Source organism: Alosa pseudoharengus, unplaced genomic scaffold, assembly GCF_046254945.1.
Source record: "Alosa pseudoharengus isolate Yale_2024_CS ecotype anadromous, Long Island Sound unplaced genomic scaffold, YU_APseudo_1.1 YU_APseudo_1.1_scf_6, whole genome shotgun sequence".
Taxonomy (NCBI): Eukaryota; Metazoa; Chordata; class Actinopteri; order Clupeiformes; family Clupeidae; genus Alosa; species Alosa pseudoharengus.
In genome coordinates this window covers 8,056,867-8,071,506 of record NW_027468848.1, presented here as the reverse complement: position 1 = coordinate 8,071,506, position 14,640 = coordinate 8,056,867, and the positions used below count along the sequence as shown (strand labels likewise).

The window sequence follows — 14,640 nt, the reverse complement described above, 5'->3', positions numbered from 1 at the left end:
GTGATCGGTTGATTACAACTTGCCGAAAACCTAGCGAACTGTTTGACTCGTGTGGCAGCCACGGTTACGAGGACCGGAGAACCTAGCAAACTGTTTGACTCCTTTGGCAGCCACGGTTATGAGGCCCAGAGCCATACAGGCTCATCATAGTTTGACTGATTATACTACCACTCCAGTAGAGGCGCTAATAAGCGATACGATGAAAGAGTAGCGACGAGAACACTCGAGCACAGCCAATCAAGCCAGTGTATGTGAAAATGAATGATGTTAGGAATAGTGTTGCACGGTGTATCGATACTAAAAAGGTATCGCGATGCCTTCACGCAAAAAACGATACGATTTCAGACGTTTTTAGAATCGATACTTTATTAAAATAATAACGTTCTGTGTCTGTGTCAACTGCTGCTCCCACTGCTCCTTGCACGCATCTAGGCAAGTGGGCGTGTCAAGCAGGCAGCTCTGAGTGAGTGAGTGCGCAGCCAACGTCAACATAGTTCTTTGCCGACAGTTCTAGGCCTTGTGGATAAAACAAAAGGTGCAGTGAAATCTGCAACTATTTCGGATACATCGCGTGAAGGCAAGCCATCAGGTACACAAAGTAATTTAAAAGCAGTAGGCTACGCATGGAACTTGGCTAAACACCTCGCAGATATATCCCAACATTTTTAAAGAGTTCAAAGAACGACAGGTTAACGAATATGCTATAGAAAACACGACTACATGGTTAGTGCCAAGTTCTTCTCTTATGTTTTAGTCTAGCCTAATTGAAACAAGTATGGTTCTCTGGGATAAAGCGAACCTTCCTTCATCAATGAATTTTGACGAGACAGAGCTGTAATCATTTTGACGAGACATAACAAGCTGTAATCATAGGGTGCTAACGTGATGAAAGCGCAATGTTCGCGCCAGAATAACCATAACTTGTAAACGATCTATTTCATGTTCGGTCAGTAGCAGCCTACTACTGGTAATATTTGTCATGGCATGTAGACTGCAATTTGTTCAATAATTATTGCCCAGATATAGGATAGGCTACCCGAAATGCGCTAATTAAAGCCCACAGCATAACACCACCAAAGCGTGTTGAGTCCTAATAATAATAGCGGCTTATTGTTACAGTAAGTGGTAGCAAATCATGTTATCAAAGAAATAGACGTAATGTAGGAATGCACACAGATATATTGCAACAGGTAATGGTGTAGGCCTATCTGATGAAGACCTGAGTGGTTGGAACGTCGTACTTGTACACTGGGCACAAAGAAGACTATCCTCACATTTTCCCCTTTGCAACTGTCAAAGAAATCCCATGAACACGGGAAGGCCTAGGGTAGCCTATACTGTACATCAGATGGCCTAAAGATTAGGCCCCTCTGCATAGCATTCAGTGATTTGCATGCAGTAATTTTAACACTGACCTTGATCTAGCCTAGTTTGGCTATTTAAAGCTACTTTATTGCCACAACACAATGTAAATTAACTATAACAAACAATAAAGGACTTAATCACACAAAGTAGGCCTACTATTTTACTGACTATAAAAATAATAATTATGTAGGAAGTTTAGAACCCAGAATTGACCTACACACTACAAAAGTGCACCAAATTCAACACAAATGACTCAATACACTTGGAGGAGGTATGAGTCCTTTCTTCTCCAGATATCTTAGGATTTCGCCGTAGTATCGTTTTAGTATCGAGCATCGTGATATTTATGGCAGGTATCGTATCGAAGTCATAATTTTGGTATCGTGACAACACTAGTTAGGAACACTGAGTCGGTTTTTGACGTTTGGCACTCGATTCTCCCGGCTCAGTGACACGAACCGGGTTATTTAACCGACACTTCGGTCAGTTCGTCAACACTAGTTTTCACTCGGAGAAAGGTTTTTCCAAAACCCATGAACGCTAGGTTACACTGGCCCAGTTCCGTATGATACTCCGTGTTACTTACGTGTTCCAGATCTTCTTATCATATGCAATGTGTGGTACGGACCCGTTTATCAGATATCAGCCGGCTTTATTGACATGTGAAATGTGATTGGTAATTAGCCAGAAAAATCTGTTTGTAATAGGCTACCCATTTGCTAACAGGTTTGTTTAGGTTCACCCAGGCTACAAGTTCGTAACGTACTAATAACTAATAAACAGCATAAGCTAGGCTACAAACACAATAGGGAAATTTTTTTTTTATACATAAGTGTCTTATTATTTTTTATTTATATCAACAACCTGACTGTAGAAGTGCAATCCCAGACAAAGTTTAAGTACCACTGTTGCCATCGATATTCAGTTTAAGTTCCACTGTTCCCATCGATATTCAGGCTGTCTTCATGCCTCAGTCATCTCCATGGTCAATCTGAAACAACACAAAATTAACATCAGTCATTTATTCCTTTTTGAAAAAAGGCTAACTCACAATTACAATTGTCTTTTATCATCAGTGATCCTGTTAGCGTTATCACTGTTTTTCCAAAATAGTTATTGTGATGGCTGTTTTGCCCACTATAAGCTAATAAACTAGTATATTGCTGAGTATACAGTAAAGTAACACAGTTGTCTGCCTCAGTGGAGGCGCGTGCCTCTGTCATTCCCCACTTTGGAGGTGTGGAATTTTCAAGCCCTACCTGACCCCATCAACCCGGCAAAATGGTAATGTTCAAATTTTTTTTTTCGCATTTTGGTTCCACGTCTTGGTCCTCTAGATCAAATGTTAGGCTTATTTCAAGTCATATGTCAGTCTGTTTATGACTCCTATGATTGTGTATGGCTGTTTTGTTTCGAATCTATGATCTTCCTTGTCAGAAATTAAAGGCATTATTAAAAAAAAAAAAAACTTTCCTCCTGTTCATTGCGCCCCACCGGTCATGTCTCTATTCCACACACTTTGAGAACCACTGCTTTACACCCAAATAAGGCCTGAGAACCACTGCTTTACACCCAAATAAGGCCTGAGAACCACTGCTTTACACCCAAATAAGGCCTGAACCACTGCTTTACACCCAAATAAGGCCTGAAGTGCAGTGCCATGCCGTCATCTGGTGGCCATCTTAGAAAAGAAGCGGCCATCGAACAATCTTGTTCTTCCTTACCAATTACTCTTCTGATCCATCTGATATATTGTGTTTTTCTTTTTAATCTTCGTTGCTTTACAAATTGTGGTGTATCATTAAGGTATGTTTTTGAATGTAATTACTCTGACATTCGACATTACATGACCATAGATTTGAGCAATGGGCACAGTCTTAGGGGATAACACTTTGCATAAGATTTCTCCCCATTGCTTCAGCCAAATTATGTTATTCTTGCTGTATATACCAAAATGTAGTTTATTATCAAAGTGAGATGGTTGCTGGCATAAGTCAGAGGCGTTAGTTTGAGCTGAATTGAGTTCATGATAACGACCGCCGCGCAGCGAAGCTGTTTAGTCAGAGTTTTTTTTCTTCCAGATTTTTTATTTATTTATTTATTCATTTTATTTTTTCTTCATGCACACACGCACACACACATTGTTAGTTTGGACAACCCCCGCCACACACACACACACACACACTTTTGCTGTGCGAAATACCAGTGCTGTTTTCAGCATCTGTTTAGTGCTTCATCAAGTCAAATCCATTCCACTTGATTGCAAATTGCAATGAATCTCAGGTTTTTATTGCTACCTCCTCCTCGCAGCAGCACACATACGGGCATTATCGAATCGACGGCGTACCCCCGCAGACCCCTCTGCGTCGCCGCGAACCCCTCTCCGACCCCTCCGCCGTAGCTCGACATGCACCTCTAAAATATTGTAACTTCACGTTGAGGCAACGCAAACCGCAAGGACTGTGGAGATATTTTGAGCCTCGTAAATGCTGTAAAACAGTGATTTATTTGCATGGCTAGGCCGATGCCGAGGCACCCCCAGCTGTTGGTAACATCGGCTAACGAATGAGAGTATAGTTCCATGTCAAATCAGCCTAGAAAATCGCTACATTTGATTTTTCGTTGGTCTTATTACACTTTCTGGAGACAAGTTTTAAAAAGGAAAATTACCGGAAATCTTAGTCACTTTTAAACGTGATTCTAGCAGGCGAGATGCTAATGGACTAATTCGATTCAATGATCTATGCTAGGCTGGAGCTAAAAGTGGTATCGCCAGACTCAGAGCAGGGCCGTGGGAAGTGAGTTTTGGTTGGGGGTGCTTTAGTCGGAGGGGGGGGGGGGGTTAAAAAAAGTTATTGTATTTTATTTAAACGCCTTTCTCTGTTAATGGACAACAGCATACTGGCATTGCATGACACACAGCACTGGCATACATCACTGTCAAGAACATTATGGCTACACTACAGAAAAAATGCGACAAAATGTCGCAAACCACAGATTGATACTAACGCAAACAAAGTAACCGTCTGCTATCTGACGCTACACTAGTAAGGTAACAAAGTTGCTGTAGCCTTGCACCGAAATCGACGGTGAACACGAGAAATATAAAAATGTTTAACACCAACATTAATAAAACGTAATAATTATTGACGCTTCTGACATGGGTGTCAAAACAGGCTAAATACTCACACAGCATATTAGACAGAACACATTGACTCAAAACATATGCATAACATAGGCCTACACAACGCAATATTCATAGGCTAGCCTACATTAAATTGATCCACATATCACAAATATAGCCTACAACAAATGCTGACATCATAAACGCACAGTGTAGCCTTTAACCTACACTTTCAAAAAGAAGAGAAAGAACGCTCGGAGGAGGCCACTGAAACAGGCATGCAAAGACACAGATGAATAAGTTCATCTACCTCGCTGAAGAGAGCTCTTGTTTGTGGATGGAGCTTACTTAATATCCATGCCACCTTTCACCGTGGTGCACCGAGACTCCCCGATAACACTATGCATCATTTTAAACTGAAGATTGAGGCGGCCCGTGTTCAGCTCCTTGGGAAACTCACGGTAATATTCAGCTAGCCTACCTAATATGGCATATTGTCGTACCATAAAGCTAGCGTCATATGATATCTCCCTCAGGTTTGTTTTGTTAATTTGTGGTATGACATATAAATACGCGTGCTTTCCTGCAGGGGGTGCTGCCGCACCCCCAGCACCCCTACTTCCCACGGCTATGACTCAGAGAACGGCTGGATGAACTGGAGAAAGGTAAAAATCAATTGTTTAAGTCAAGAGGAGGTGGGAAATGAGTGTAATTCTCCAAATGGTGGAATATCCCTTTAAGAAGACAGTATTTTTCATTTGGTACAGGCTACTGAGATACTTAAAGTGTGTATATTTTAGTTTCAGGCCTTTTAAAGAAGATTTTTATAAAATGTTCAAGGAGAAAAAAGGAAGATGTAGGTTGTTGCTACAGCTAAATTGTGCCATTTAAGACATTTTAAGATGTTTTTTTACTCCGGACAAAAGTTTGTTGTTTTTACAAGAATAATAAATAATTAAAAGCCGTATTTGTACCTGATGCAATTGTAAATGTCATTATTTTAGAATGTAGGCTATTTTTATTCAAACTTGTGTATAAGAGTAATATTTACTTGCTAAATTGAAGGCAATCGGTTTCCATGGTTTCACCAAGTAAGATTAACTTGCTGTTCAAGTAAATGTTACTACATATTCCAGATTTGAGGAATTGGTTGATTAGTTACCTCAACTTCAGAACATCAGTTTTATGAATAAAAACTAAGGTACACTTCACTTGCAATACCTAGGTAGGTTAAAGAGGAATTTGCTGTAGTGTTAATACACTACACTAAGGAATTGCTTGTAAGATCAGTTTTACAATCCCAGTCCACTTTAGTCTGATTTTTCAAGGCAATCGGTTTCCATGTTTTTTTTAGGTAAGGTTTACTTATTGGATTTTACAGTGTGCTAAATACCGGAATTATCCTTTAAGCCTGTTTTATGCTTCTGCCTCAAATCAACGGCGTACCCCTGCAGACCCCTCTGTGATTGGTCAACTCGTCCTCTATGTTGATAGTCGGTGTTTCAAGCAGCCTACTGAAATTAGCAATTCGCCAGCAAGCAGTACTTTGTGGGCAGTTGTGCTAAAGTTCGCTTAAATAAATGAATCTAACAGATATTGCAACTGCATGGTTAACTATACCACAAGGTAACTCATTGAGTGCCAAAAACGTAATATTACGTTTTTAGCTTCTTTTTTTTTAAATTACGAAACTAGACACTCCAACACACCTTATATGTGATTTTGGGAACTCTGTGATGAATGGAAATGAAATATATATATGACGATCCTGAAACTCATGAAAACGCACAATCTGGACATTTTATCTGGACATTTAATCATAACTCGGTTGCCGATTTGGGTCGAATCAGTGACGCATGCACGTCAGGTCAAAACCAGGCCATTTTCGTGGGTCTATCACTAGGTGGCAGTCTCGCCAGGTCTCGCTGATCACTTCCCGGAAAGTTCACACAAGTAAGTAACAGGCAACACTTCATATTTCATGAAAGACGTTATATCTCCATTTCTAGAAAAAAACAGCGATTTTGGTGAAAACTAGCCACTATTTAGCTTGGGATTTCTCAGGAACAGAGGCGTGTAGAAATACACGGTTTGCACCCACCGAGAGCTTAAAGTCTCACCTTTTAATCGAGCTATTGCATGTGTTCATAGCTATAACACAGAATATGCTGTGGTTGTACAAAAATCATCAACAATGGTCTAGATTGCTGGCACTCTAGGACAAAGCTCCCGAAAACAGCTTGGCATTCAATGAGTTAAAGCTGGTTCCAAATTAGTCTTTGAATTAATAGCTTTATTTTGTTATGTAGAAGTATCTAAATAACCTGTTCAAATGTACCAGAATTCATGAAATTGTGTCTAGTCCAAACATTTTTTTTATGGGGGAGGACCCTCCACTGCAATGTCCCACCCACTTTCAAAATGCCTCCACACACCCTCTCACAAGCGAACACACACACACACACGCTCAGACACATAAAAACACACACACACATGACATGACAGCGGTTTACACTATGCAGGTTTAGGTATTTTTGCCTACTGTAGAGCTCCCTCTACAGTCTTCTCATGACTTGTTCTTTTGTTGTGTTGTGGAGGTGAAGGATTAACAACAGGCAAAAACTATCTCCAAAGAACTATCTACTGTCAAGGAAGCCTAATGTTTCACGATTCTCACGAAATGTGTTGCGCCGCCGTTCCCGAAGTTGCAACGCTGGATTTCTCAGTAGCAACTTGCTACGTCTATGCTGTATATGCTAGGTGAACGATTGCTATTACAAGTTTGTTTACCATAAAATTGGCGTTGTTATATAAAATTCTTAAGCATACGCCCGCATTTTGAGTATTTTGCCCGACATTGTACATCATCTACTAGATCATTGCTCCTACATACTTGCCTCCTACATGGCCTATAATCAAATGCCTGACCTCTTTGGAAAGCTTAGACACTAGTTTCTTGGACAACAATCAGAAAAACTGTGTGATGTACACAGAAAATGCCAGAGTGTTATTGTCCCAGAGTATGAGGTTAAAGAGTATAATTTTTTACACTGTGGAGTATATTGAGGATTTTGTACACTTGTCAGTGTGTTTTATATAGTTTTAGCGGTGTCCATTATTTTGCCAGTGTTGGTCCAGAGTTTATTTTTACTGCACAAACTCCCATGGTGTCTATAATATGATTGAGTACTTAGAGTTCGCATATTACGTCGTCGGACGTCTCTGTCTGGATAAGTGGAGTCGCCTGAGAACAATGGCTGCCTGACTTCAGCGAAAGAAAGGTAAGGTGAAATGCAAGATGTAGTTTATCTGAAGAGTTTTCTTTGCCCAGCATTTGTAACTTTCTTTTAACGTTCCTGTTGTGCATGTTTAAACTTAAAGGAATTATCCGGAGTAAAATGCACTTTAGATCAATTTACGGATGATTGGGAGTACATACGTTGAGTTGACATCAAAATTATGTCATTTGGATGTGTTTTGAGAAAGTTCGATTTTACCGTTTTTAGTCAAAACTCGTTAGCGTGGAAGTGAGAAGGGCATATTATTTCGCCGCTACAAAACGCTATTTGTATACCTCTTCTACAGTTCCAAACAACATTACACTTACGTGGTAGTGAGTAGAGGGTCCCTAAAGCCAAACCGAAGTATCCCGAGATCTTTATGTGGTCGGATAGAGAGTCCAGAATGAATTTCATCAAGCCAGTACCTTTCCGGAAATGTTGCCATCTTTGCTGCCATCTTTAGGGGAAAGTCCTTAGGAGTCGATTGCCAAGTGTGCTCTGGAAATTCACAATTTCGTCTAAATAATGCCTCTTGGTTATGAGTAGGCTATGACAGTTTATTGGATAAGTCCTACACTTTATTTATTTAAAGTAAATTGATAGGCTATTGCCACATAGCAGACGGCTGCATTTCTTGCTGCAGTTTGTTGAAACCAACTGAATACACGTAAATTCAAACGCTGAACACACTAGGCTATATTCAAACATTATACCTTAGTTCTAATTAATTAATTTAATTTTCAGTCATCTCATACCATGTGTCCATTCTGTTCCTCATGTTCATGTTGTAAGCTTCGTTCGGTTGTGTCGAATTCATAGCCGCTGTCATTTCTGCTGACCACCAGATGTCACTGTGTTGTCTTCAATGCTTTGATGCTTCGGATCATTTTGCGATACAATCAGGAAGAAGCTTCAAAAGCTTCACAAGGCTTCGTTCGCCCATCACTAATTTGAAGTTAGTGTTGTCAATACAGGTGAATATAACCGCTGGTCAAGTTTTAACTTGCCGTTTGCACGAAGGTTTCTTTTTGTGAAATGTGTTAACGTTTTTTTTTTTTTAAAGGATATCAAGAAAGAAGTGGTGGACTGGATGAAGCTGGATAATGGACTTTTCTAATAAGGATTTCTGGAGCAAGGTAAGGTCCTAAATTATATGAATATCTACAATTAAAATTTGATACCTTTTTTCTTTTTTCCTGTCAAAGAATCAGGAATTACAAGAGGTAAAACAATGCATTTTTGACAGCAGCAGTAAATGTAGCCGTGTATTAGAACATTTTAAACTATGTGTGATGTATAAAACATTTGATCACTGTATTATTATATCAAATTACCTTGTTTTGACCTAACTCTTGTTTTGTCTGTCATGGTGAAAATAGGTGCTGCAGGACTTCCAGCTACTGTTTGGAGAAGATATTTTCTCTCAATTTATGGAAGTGGGGAATTTTTCTGAAGCCAGAAATCATCAAAGGATCCAAGAACCTCACCAAGACACCCATGTTGGACTCTTGATTCCCAAACACCATTTTATGATACACCAAAGTCCTTTAGGCAAGTCCCTCCACTCTGCGGTCATATTGCAACACATTTTGGGCCCTTATCGGGCATCTATTTCGGGCAGAACTGCGCGTGTGCAAGGCTTCACAACACCGGCCTCGCTCCAGCGGCGAGATCACAACACATGATTGGTACCGTGTATTCACAACACATCAGATGATTGGCACAATGTATTCACATGTCGTCTTTTTGGTCTTTTTCGTGGATTTTATCCAAACATTGTAATGCTTTTTTGACACTGTCTTGACAGGTTTGAAATGAAATATGTTGAACCGTGAGTTGTTGTCTAAATCTATTGGTGTAAAATAATTTCTGAATGAGTTAATATTGTTTTGTAGTCATAGGTGTTAAATGTTATTTTGGTGAGCGTACAAACCTAACAGTGTTGCATAATTTCTGCATAAGAGTAAGTGGTACTCTCAATCTGTATTTCTTTATATTTTGGGGATAAATATTTTCTTTAAAATGGTACATTTTACCTTATCAGGTGCTGAAAGGACACTGAATCAGAGCTTTCATTTTATTATTTCAGTGTTGCAGAAGTTACTATTATAGGTGTTGAAGTTACTCAAAGTAGTGTCAAATGATTCTTCTGAAAGAGTGCATTTGAACACTTGTGGTGTTAGAAATTTAACTCTGTGATAGTGTTAATATTTTAACTCTAGTGTCCAGTGTTGGGAGAACACTGGACACTTGGACCCATATATACACCGAAACGGGTGTAAAATGTACTCCTACAGAGTATCATTTACACTGTCCAATTTGCTGTGTACTGACACAGAGTTACAGAGGCTAGAATATTATTTTCTCATTCTGCTGGATAACAAGCATCTCTGAACTGACCACATTTCAGCCCTCTAGGTCACTTGAGCTGACTTAGAAACACAACTGAGCCCTAGCATCAGGTCTTGTGAAGCTGTGTGCAAGTAAATCAATATAGAATGAAAACTACTTTCTTTAGACCATTATTTGCCAAGGTATGCTCATGCGTTTTGTAAAATGCCCTATGGAAACTCCCCATAGGAGCATTCGCAATGCCAAGGCAGCATATAGAAGGAAGATAGAGGACCATATCAGGCCAAGGCAGCATATAGAAGGAAGATAGAGGACCATATCAGGCCAAGGCAGCATATAGAAGGAAGATAGAGGACCATTTCAGGAGTAACAACACCAGACAGGTGTGGCAGGGCGTCCAGCACATCACCAGCTACAAACCCAGCAACTCCTCGGCCGCCGTGGGGGACTCTTCTCTGGCAGAGGAGCTTAACATTTTCTTTGCCCGCTTTGAGGTGACATCTACATCAACCCCACCACAGCGGCCTGCTCACAGCAGCCTCACACTCAAGGTGGAAGAGTGTGAGGTGAGGCGGGTGATGAGGGGGGTGAACCCGAGGAAGGCTGCAGGACCTGACGGAGTGGCTGGTCGGGTGATGAAAGACTGTGCGGACCAACTGGCTGGAATTTTTACCAGAATTTTCAACCAGTCCCTGTCACAGGCCACTGTCCCTCCCTGTCTTAAGTCCTCCACCATTGTCCCACTACCGAAAAAGCCCTGCATTACCACCCTAAATAACTACTGCCCAGTGGCACTTACACCAGTCATCATGAAGTGCTTTGAGAAACTGGTGTGGAGTCATATCATCTCCTGCCTGACAGCTGACCTGGACCCCTTTCAATTTGCTTACAAAGTAAAGAGATCCACTGAGGATGCTGTTTCCACAGCACTTCATGCCGCACTGACCCACCTGGAACAACAAGGGAGCTATGTAAGAATGCTCTTTGTGGACTTTAGCTCGGCATTCAACACCATCCTTCCACAACGTCAGTTGGATATTGGACTTTTTAACAGGCCGCTCCCAGAGGGTCAGGCTGGGTTCCAACATCTCCACTGCTCTCGGCCTCAGCACCGGTTCGCCACAGGGCTGCGTGCTTAGCCCGCTCCTCTACACTCTCTATATGTATGACTGTGCCCCCACCCACATCAGTAACAAGATTGTAAAGTTCGCAGATGACACAACGGTAGTTGGACTCATCTCAGCCAAGGTGGGCAAGCTAGCATACAGGGACGAGGTGGAGCGGCTGTGTGATCGGGATAGCCGTGCGGTGTTGTGAAAAGCAGGAAGACTGCGCCAGATAAGATGCCAAATGAGGGTTCCCCTCTTTTATTCAGCCCAAAAGTAAAAATAAAACAAACTTCCAAAATATTTAAATAATCAATAATTAACTCAGAATAGGAAATGAAACAAAATATTAGTCCTAGGCAAAATCAATTACAAACTCAGAATTATCCAATGCAATATTCCATATAGTCAAAGGCTGAGTCTATGGTGCTCTCTACAGCTCACCTCAACATAGACTAATGGGCCATCTTGCAACCCAGCCCTTTCAGTAGTCCAGCAGCAACCATTACACACAAACATAGACATATGGTGTAATAAACATATTATACATCAATAATTATACAATTCATGGTCATATGTCACATAAGGACTATTATGTAATTTAAAACATATTGTGCACGTTATCTTACCCCAGATAATTAATTCAAAATTACGCGCTCCGTGCGAGATGGTACGAGCCACGCAAGGGGAGCACGGAAGTACCCCTCGCGCACCCCTCTCCAGTTGTCCCGCAAACTGGCTGCAAGACGGCAGCTTCCCTGGTAAGTCCGTAATGAATCCTTTTGCGAGTAATGCTAGTTATTGTAATGAATGAAGATTATGAGCATAATTGTCCGTTTCTACATCTACTCAGTTGGCCACCCCGAGCAGAAGTAACTGATGTTTTGTTATGTTTGTTTTCACAGGTGCTACCGCCATTGGATGCATTGCACAGTTTCCCGCGAACGTAGGTCTCGCCCTCCATACATTCACATAGTCCTTAATCAATAATAAACAGTTTGTTACAATCGTGTTGCAAGTCTTTTCACTCATAGTTTATATTGGAATGGAGGTTAGCTCCGTGACAGGCTGGCAGAGTGGTGCTCAGTCAACAACCTGCTCCTCAACACCACAAAAACAAAGGAGCTGGTTATTGACTTTAGAAAGAACAAGTCTGAAATTCAACCACTCTTCATCGGCGGGGCCTGTGTGGAGAGGGTTCCAGTGTTCAGGTTTCTGGGCATTGAGCTGGAGGACGACCTGACATGGCGCGCCAACACCAAGGAGCTACTGAAGAAGGCGCAGCAGAGACTGTAGGAACTCTCAGGAAGAGCGGTCTACCCCAGAATCTGCTTCTCGCCTTCTATCACTGCTCCATAGAGAGTGTGCTCACATATGGACTCTGTGTTTGGTATGGTAGCTGCACATCCTCAGAGAGGAAGGCGCTTCACAGGGTCGTCAGGGCAGCAGAGAAGACCAGGCTGTCCCCTCCCCACGCTGGAAGAGATCTACACCTCCAGATGCCGCAAGAAGGCAATAGACATTTCAAAGGACCCTTCACACCCAGGTCACTGTCACTTTCAGCTCTTGCCATCAGGCAGGAGATACAGAACAATGAAAACCAGGACAAACCATTTAAAAAATAGTTTCTATCCGAAGGCAATCATGGCCCTTAAAGGGACACCAGGCAAGCCTGGTGCTTTTTCTCTACGAAACTCCCCCTCGTTTGGTCTGAAGCTCTTTTCCTTTTCTTTGCGTCTTCCGTCAAGGGTTTTCGCTGCTTCTTCGCCCGCTCCGCCATTATACACACGTTTGCAACAATCTCTAGCGTTTCGTTAGCCTACCTCTGTGCTGTAAACTGATCCTGCTTCGGTCGGCGGGTAGGATACACCGAACTTGCAAGTGGGATATTCTTCCTACAGGCAGTTGGGGCGGGCGAGAGAGCCTTCATTCGCCCCGTAATGAGTCATTTAACCATATACCGACTTACGAAGATGATTAATTAACACGAAAATGTTGCCTGGTGTCCCTTTAACTCTTCAAATTTGAAATAATCTGTTCTTGGCCCCTAACCCACTGTGCAAATTCTATTGTGGAGTAATGTTCTTTTTACCAGTGAAATCTGTACAGAACCATTCCTGTTCATAACCAGTGCAATATATGTTTATATTCTTTTTATATTTTTTATATATGTGCATTTTTTAAACTATTTATTATTGTTCTTATGCATACCTCATGAGTTGGACAGCACTTTCAAATCTCATTGTACCTTTGCAAAAAAGTGTCAATGACAATAAAGACTATCTAATCTATCTAATCTTTTGGTTATCCAAAATGCATACTGACAATCAAATGCTTACTGCATATGAACCCCTTTGTGTAGAACCATAATCTTGGTCTCAAATAAAAGGCAACACATTGAAGTTTCAAGCTTTTATTTGGATTATACTTCAGGGGTTCTGATATGGAATGACTACACTAAATATGGAATAATTACAACAAAAATATAAATCTTTATAATTTCTATTTTTAATTAAATTGGGACTATACATCTGCATAACTAATATTGGAACAAATTACATGAATATTCAATTTCTATGGATTCTTGTGAATATTACAAGACCCAATATGCTATATCTAGCATATTGCTAAGGTGAAAATATTGCATAATGTATCTTAACCCTTGTAAGGTGTTCATATTTTTGTTACACAGCCAATGTTCCCAGGTCTGGTGGACCCAACAGATTATTAGGCTTTTCAATCAATGCAGCCATTTATGTAAACATACTTAATAGATGTTTACTTTAGCTCAATTACCAATGATATAGACAGCATTTATGGTTCATATTTGCCATATACCCCTGTGAGATCACATTTATGATATGATCATTTTCGTTTTTTGTGAGAAAAAGAGGAAATTCAATTCCAAAAAAGCTAAAATATAGAAACAAGATTTTTGGTCATTATTGGTGCTTATTTCTTAGAACTTAATCAGAACAGGTGAAAGTGCTTGAAATGTAACAATTTTGTAACTTTGTGTGGGAATAGCAGGTGCGGAAAGACAACATTCCCACACACAAACACACACACACACACACAGCAGACCCAGTTAGGATGAGGACACAGTTAAGATACATAGCACCTACTATTATTACACTCGGGTCCAGTAGACCCGAACACCTCATATGTGTGTGTGTATGTGGGGGGGGGGGCATGTCAATGACTGCCGTGTGCAGTCATTGAAAATAAGTTATTTTTCATGTTCTTCACAGAAAATGAGCAAAGGCCAATGAGTTTGAGTTAGAAGAAATAATAAATAGCATATTTTTTCTTTTAGCAAACATTGAAAATGGGTCCCACAGACCCAAGCACCTAACAAGAGTTAAAAAACAACATCATAATAATTTATTTCATCATTTATCATGTTCATATT

At 40.7% G+C, this 14,640-nt stretch overlaps 1 long non-coding RNA gene across 1 annotated transcript in view; it reads left to right on the top strand.

Moving 5' to 3' along the window:
* The window catches only part of LOC143105628 (uncharacterized), a 34,695-nt gene extending 25,219 nt beyond the window's left edge, over positions 1-9,476 (top strand). Inside the window, exons 2-3 of the long non-coding RNA XR_012983510.1 lie at positions 8,834-8,906; positions 9,150-9,476. This is a non-coding gene — a long non-coding RNA (uncharacterized LOC143105628). The remainder of the gene's footprint in view (positions 1-8,833; positions 8,907-9,149) is intronic.
* The last annotated feature ends 5,164 nt before the right edge of the window (positions 9,477-14,640 follow it).